The sequence below is a fragment of the Mesoplodon densirostris genome, chromosome 14 (assembly GCF_025265405.1).
Source record: "Mesoplodon densirostris isolate mMesDen1 chromosome 14, mMesDen1 primary haplotype, whole genome shotgun sequence".
NCBI lineage: Eukaryota > Metazoa > Chordata > Mammalia > Artiodactyla > Ziphiidae > Mesoplodon > Mesoplodon densirostris.
This window is the reverse complement of record NC_082674.1, coordinates 54,015,678-54,023,427: the sequence shown is the minus strand read 5'-3', so window position 1 is coordinate 54,023,427 and position 7,750 is coordinate 54,015,678. Positions and strand designations below refer to the sequence as shown.

General features: G+C 41.4%; 1 pseudogene; it reads left to right on the top strand.

Moving 5' to 3' along the window:
* Nucleotides 1–1,437: 1,437 nt before the first annotated feature.
* LOC132502006 (14 kDa phosphohistidine phosphatase-like) lies at nt 1,438–1,809 on the top strand (annotated as a pseudogene).
* Nucleotides 1,810–7,750: the final 5,941 nt, after the last annotated feature.

Genomic DNA, 7,750 nt, shown 5'->3' with positions numbered 1-7,750 from the left:
AGACATAGTCTTTGGGTCTGAGCACTTCAGTCGTCTAGCCACAGACATCTCTCTGAGATCTGCCCATTCCCCTAGTTCACATTTTGATGACCTATGTTGCCAGTGTAATTGAAAACAATGAATGTAGATAGAGAAGCCCCTTCTGTAAACCTATATTTGACAAAACACTAGGTGCCTTTGTCCAGTGTAAGTTATTCAGCAGGACGTCTATAGGAGCAACTTTGGCACCTAAGTTTATCTCCTACTACTGCCTCCCACGTCCTTCTCTGTTCCCAGCTTAAGCTTCCGTCTTTGTTATACGTTTTTAGTGAAAACCATAAGACATTACTGACATTCTCATTCTTACTACCGTTTTCCCTAATATTAGACACTACTACAATACTTCAGTTGTTTTCAAATTCAAACAACAGAATACCCCAACTCAGATTATCTTAAACAGTGAGAATATTTGTTATTCAGATAATAAGAAGGCTGAAAATAGTGTTCCATCAGTTAAGTGACATTATCAAGGCCTCGGGTTTTTTCCATTTTTCTGTTTTGTCATTTTAAGCTGATTCAACTTTGGTCTCAGGCTAGCTTCTCCCGTGGCTGCACCAGGTTCATACAACCTATCCTACATAATGTCCAGTGGAAGAAGCTAGGCCCAGGTATTGGGTAGACAACTAAAATGTTCACTATAAATGTCTAGATAGAAGAGTGCTGATGGTTAACGCTAAGAAAGATAGCCAATGGGTACATCAGGTTAGAAGCAAAGGTGGTAGGCAAAAGTGGTAGAGAATTGCATCTTTTAGAATACATTCAGCTGCAAATAACAGAAACCCAACTGAAAGTGGTGGCTTAAACAGTAGGAAAATTTACTGGTTCGGACAACTGGAAGTCCAGAGGTAGACTGGACTTCAGGTATGGTTAAAACTCAGTTCAACAACATCATCAAGGACCCAGGATAACATCAGTTCTATCCTAAAGTGGTTTTCTCATAGTCATAGGGTGGTAGTAACAATTAAAGCTACATGCTTCTTTGTTTAAAAAAAAAAGCCATCTCTTCTAGTGACTCACTTATAAGCGAGGAAACTTTTCCTAGAAGCCTCCAGACAATCTTCTTAGCATGTCTTATTGGCCTAGGAACAGTCATGTGCCTATTCCTAAACCACTCTGTTTCTAAAGGAATGCCATGTGCTGATTGTTTTAAGCACTAGGTCCTAGACCAATTATAGGCAAAAAAGGATCAGATTGTATTGATTGAGGCAGACTTATCAGGGCCTGCCTCACATGTCTAGTTCCTTAAACCAAATGGCTGATGCACGGTGTCAGGAGGTGGGATAGACGTTGAAGAGATTACCTCAGTGTCTACCACACAAGTGGAAGCCAACATTAAGGGATACCCCGGGTCGTGTGAGGAAGGGCCGCGGGCCACAGGGGCGAGCACACTCCGGGAACATGGCAGCGGCGAACCTCGCCCAAATCCCTGACGTAGACATCGACTGCGACAGCGTCTTCAAGTATGTGCTGATTCCAGTCCATGTGGTGCTGCCCTCCGGGGTCCTGGCCAGGGAGAGCAAAGAGATCGTGGGCGGCTACAAGTGGGCGGAGTACCACTCCGACATCTACAGACAAGTTATCAGGCGAGATGCAGAAGGGCTATGACTTCGAGTGCCTGGGGGGTGGGTGCATCTCCCACCAGAGCCAGGGCAAGAAGATCCACATGTACGGCTACACCATGGGTTACATGGTCACACCCAGCACTCCACTGAGAAGATCAAAGCCAGGTACCCTGACTACGAGGTTACCTGGGCCGAAGATGGCTACTGAGGCCCACCCAAGACTGGCTGCCTCCAGCAGCCCACAGGAACTCTGCCCTCAAGGCCACCTCCCAAGGGGTTGGGCTGCACACCCTGGCACTTTGCCCCTCTGGCACTTTGCCGCCCTGGCCAAGCCTCAGTGCCCGGGGTTGCCTCTCTAGGGAGAATTAAAAGCATCGTCACCTCCACTGGTCCCTGAAAAAAAAAGAAAAAAAAAAAATTAAGGGACAAAAGATAAATGGCAAAGTACAAGCATGAAACAGGGCAATTCAGAGCAGGGCTCTGGCTAGAGCATGTCTTTTCTATATGATGTGTCTGGACAGTTTGACCACATAAGAAATAGAGGCTTCAATAACCAATATCTGACATTTTAATCTAATATTTCATTGTATATATGATACAGCAGATACCTTTAATTATAATTCAGTTCATTAAATTCTTTTATCATTTCTCAAAGATTAAATTTCCTGTCAGCATCCTAAAAATGGCAATGTGACATATATGTGAGGAAGAACTAAGTATTTTACAAAATTGAGAATTTTAAGATTTTAAAATTTAAATTGTCAGTAACATTTATAGAGTTCAGTGTAAACATAGCTCTAATCCCGGGAGGACGAAGCATTTTACATTAAATAAAATTTTTATTTATTAAGTCATTTTCAGTCAGACCTGTGATTACTAGGGGTGCATGCAGTGTTAAGACCATAGATGTGGAGCATGTGTAGGGATTCCAGAATTTCATTTTCATCATCTTTGAAGATGTATAATTTTGTTTTTTAAGAAGTCAAGAAGCCCACAGTAAAAGACATTTTATGTTTAAAATGTTTTTTTCATTATCCCAGCACCGTTGGGATTATTTTAGCATGACATTTACGTTACAGAATTAAGAAGTGGGGAGCGTACTTCTTGAGTAGCACATGGGCTTCTACTATGGTGGTTCTGCCTTTGTTTTCAGCGTTATTTAAGTCCAGGGCATTGGAAGTGCTTTGGAGTGATTTTTCTAAAACTTAAATCTGATCATGTTGCTCCTCCGCTTCAAGCTCATCAGCAGCCACTCACAGCCCTCACGTTGGATCCCAAACTCCTTAGTTCAGCCACAAGGGCCATCAGGAGAGACCCCTACTTACCTTTCTATTTCCTTCTCTGACTCATCTCCCTACTCCCAGTCCATATTCCAACTATACTGATGAACTATTTGCAGTTTCCCAAATCACCAAACTCTTCCATGCTTCTGCCAGGAGCACCTTTCATCCTCCTTTCCTCCTAATCAGCTCTTTTCTTTAGGATGCTCATCCAGGAGCATCACTTCCAGTTTAGATGACCCTCCTAGGAATGCACATGTCTCCCTGGGCTGATGTCTGCCGTTGCACTACCTACAACATATTCTGTTGAGGATGTTTATTCTTTTTCCCCATTAGAAGACCATGTCACCTTCGCCTTTTTACCTCCCTCCAGAACTTAATAAAATATTTGGCAGTTAATAGGCACTTAATAAGCATTTTTGGGCTGAATGAATTTACTTTTTCTTACATTTGCTCGTAATTAAAATAGCTATCATTTGTTAAAAAGCTTTTACATGCAAGCACTGTAGTAGATGCTTTACATTTTTTATCTCGTTTAATTTTCACAGTTGTCATGTGAGTGGGAATCACTATCCTCATTTTAATGGATGAGGAAATAGGCTTAGAGAAGTTCAGTAATTTATCTAAAATTAAGTAAGAGAGCTGGGATCAACCTCAAGTCTGTCAGGTTCCAGAACTCTGCTTTTTTTCTCCATGCAACACATTATGGAGATCCTCCCTAATACCTAAGGATGAGAGGGTGCCAATCTCACAGTTATTCCAAGCAGATATACAGACTGTAAGCACTGTTCCAAGATAAGCAGGCATCATTCCCATGGCTTAGAGTTATCATCACCTTAAGAAAAGAATACTAATCAGAAGCTGGAAGTATAGGAAATAGGATTCAGATTTTCAGGAATCCAGATCCAGAGATAAATCAGCTCTCCAGACAAGTGGACTGGGTCTCAGTGTAAGGCTCCATCCCAGCAAGGAATTAGAATACTAAGGGGGGGAATTGAAGCCCAGAGATTGAAATGTAACCAAGTTGACAGGGTTAGGGACTAACATATGGCCACCCAGGGATCACCAGATACCAAGTCTATGACAACAAGGCTAATTCTTAAGTCCCACTTAAAATATGGTGAATCTTTTAGTATATTTTCCACCCTAGACCCATGAATTGAGCAATGATATGAGAGATATCGGCACAACCTATCTCCCTGGAGAGTCAGGCAATGAGTCAAGGGAAAAAAATGTGCTGAGCAGCTTCCTAGATGAGAATTTCTGTCAAACAGTTGCTAAATCAGTGTTTAGGAAGAGAAAACTAATTTCTAACTTGATCCTTTCTGAACTTAAAAAAAGAAAGAGTCCTTAATTATAATCTGTATTGACTTTTTTTTTAAGTTTTTAAAAAAAATTTTAAATTTGTTTTTTAGCTGCGTTGGGTCTTCATTGCAGTGTGCGGCCTTCTCATTGCAGTGACTTCTCTTGTTGTGGAGCACAGGCTCTAGACGCACGGGCTTCAGTAGTTGTGGCATGCAGGCTCAGTAGTTGTGGCATGCAGGCTCAGTAGTTGTGGCTTGTGGGCTCTAGAGTGCAGGCCACGTGGGCTTAGTTGCTCCGTGGCATGTGGGATCTTCCTGGACCAGGGCTCGAACCTGTGTCCTCTACATTGGCAGGCAGATTCTTAACCACTGCACCACCAGGGAAGTCCCGATTTTTTTTTTTTTTTTTTGCAGTACGCGGGCCTCTCACTGTTGTGGCCTCTCCCGTTGTGGAGCACAGGCTCCGGACGTGCAGGCTCAGTGGCCATGGCTCACGGGCCCAGCTGCTCCGCAGCATGTGGGATCCTCCCAGACTGGGGCACGAACCCGTGTCCCCTGCATCGGCAGGCGGACTCTCAACCACTGCGTCACCAGGGAAGCCCCTATTTGTGTTCTTTTTGATGATAGTCACTCTGACAGGTGTGAGGTGATATCTCATTGTGGTTTTGATTTGCATTTCCCTAATGATAGCATTGTTGAGCATCTTTTCATGTGCCTGTTGGCGATATGCATTTCCTCTTTGGAAAAATGTCTATCCAGTTCTTCTGTCCATTTTTTAATTGAGTTGTTTGTTTTTTTGATGTTGAGTTATATGAGCTGTTTGTATATGTTGGATATTAACCCCTTGTCGGCCATATCACTTGCAAATATTTCCCCCCATCTTATGAGTTTTATAATATCTTTATTGATTCAGTATTTTATGTCAAATCAGCAAACAATTTAAACCTTTTGTCAGTGTATTTATGTGCTAATACTTTGAGATACATAAAATACTACATAGCAGTTTGTGGGACTTCCCTGACAGTCCAGTGGTTAAGACTTCACCTTCCATTGCAGGGGGTATGAGTTCGATCCCTGGTCAGGGAGCTAAGATCCGACATGCCTTGCAGCCAAAAAACCAAAACAACAAACAGAAGCAATATTGTAACAAATTCAATAAAGACTTTAAAAATAGTCCACATCAAAAAAAAAATACTGCATAGCAGCTTGTAATACTGCTACAGGTTTCTTCCCCATGAACACAGGGATAATGATAAATTCTATTTCACTTGATTCTCATTAAAATGGGAGAAAGTGTATAGTGTAGACACAGACCTACTAGAGAATGGACTTGAGGACACGGGGAGGGGGAAGGGTAAGCTGGGACAAAGTGAGAGAGTGGCATGGACATATATACACTACCAAATGTAAAACCGATAGCTAGTGGGAAGCAGCTGCAGAGCACAGGGAGATCAGCTAGGTGCTTTGTCACCACCTAGAGGGGTGGGATAGGGAGGGTGGGAGGGAGGGAGTTGCAAGAGGGAAGAGATCTGGGGATATATGTATATGTATAGCTGATTCACTTTATTATAAAGCAGAAACTAACACACCATTGTAAAGCAATTATACTCCATTAAAGATGTTAAAAAAATAATAATAAGTATACAAGTGACATTGTCAAGTTCATTTGTACAGAAGAGAACTTCTATTTTGTTTAACATTGATTAGAATTAAATCCTCCACTTGTAATTATACACATTTAATGACTAGAAGAATTCCCCCAGACTAGCTTCTGTTTTCATATATTTCAAATCTCGTTTCACCTCCACTACCTGTATACCTCTGTGCTGACCACTTTGGGACCTGTTCACATCATGATACAACCTCTGGCCCCTTCACCTTAGGGCCATGACACACCTTAGGGCCATGATGTCATGGATGAGTTAGGGATATTCCTGAGAGCCACTCCTACATTGAGATGGCTAGCAAAATCTTAACTGTACTCAGAAGTGACTAGAAACCACGTGAACATTCCCATTAAACCCAGCCATATGTATTTCCAATTCACCTTTCCCTTAGTTGAATCTACTTGCAGCTACTCCAGCACTATACCATAAGAGAAAGTATGAGAAGCTCTGGTGGGGGTACTTTTACTTTGGTTGTAATTGCAGGTAGAATACCTTACTTTACAAAGTTTGCAAAAGTATTTGACCATGTGAGCACGTTGCTAGAGCCCTCCTAGGCCTGTATAAGTAAAGGGTCCCAAAGCTTAGACTTCATTAGCTTCACAGAGAATTTACTGCTGTCAGTAGAGAAAAAACTGTGAAACAGTCCTGTCCCATTTTTTTTTTCTGGGGATAGAGGGATGCATGAGATAATACAGACAAGGATATAAGCTTCCATATTCTGTGATTTGTCCTTGCATCAACCCTAACGGGACACAGTGTCCCAATGCCAACAGCTGGGCTCCTGTATCATACCCAGATTGGCACTTCTTTCCCACCACATCCTTTCTCCCCCACCTCCACCCTGTGTTCTTTGTTTTTATTTTGTTATTTTTTTTGTCTTTGCTTTATTTGTCTATTTGTTGTGGTGGTTCTTGTCTGAAGATCTGTGTTTAGGATCTGAGTGGCCAGAATTACAGGCACACTCTACAGACAGATGTGTGTGATACTGAAATCTGGCAATGTCAGGAGCAGAAGGCATATGGCTGGATAGGCAAAGAAAGAAATGAGATTTGAAAATGTGAGGGTAGCCAAGGCAGGTAAAATTTGTATATACCGTAATTATCATTTTTGAAAACCATTTGCAGAATTAGTATAACAAAAAGTAATAACAGAAAGCAGGGTATTTCTATTCTTTTTTTAAAAAATTAGTTACACAACTGAACTGTGCAGTTTGTTTCTCTTGGTAAAAATAGAAATGTCCTTCTGATAATATTCACGCTGATCCTAATGAATAATGACACAAGTGAATAAAATAGGACTATATCTGTATTTAGCATTAGAAAAAAAGGGAGTCCTTAAGAGAGCTCCGGGAGAAACCCTGAAGATGTAGTCCAATTTGTGGCTGCAAGCAGTTTTCACAGGCCTCCCACTACTGCTAAGTCTGTTAAGTACAGAACCATATGTTTCTCTGAAGTGTAAAAGTATAAGTTGGAAATTTTACTGAGAAAATTCTCCTGTTTCCCATGACGTGTGTTGATCAGACTTCTTATTGGAAAGTGCATTGGCTAATGTCCTGCGAGTCATACCCATTAATGATGTATTGCTCATTTTTGCTTTTTGTAATACTTGCCTGTACTGGAACATCATGGTCCGACTTGTTTGTACATGTGTCTGGAAGGGCTGTGTAATTATTCTGGTTATAAAGTGTTGCAACAAACATCTGCAGACATGCTAGATATTATGAGTTCTATCTAAGGTTAAAAGAGAAAGAGCTAATGATATTGGCCCCCAAGTGTACTAATCATATTGACTTAGTATTTTGATTCCATAGTCTGGAATTACTTTATTTACCATCATTTTAATTGACAGAAGTTGGATCATGGCCAGCCCTCAAGTTTACGTCCAATTTTAGGTAATGC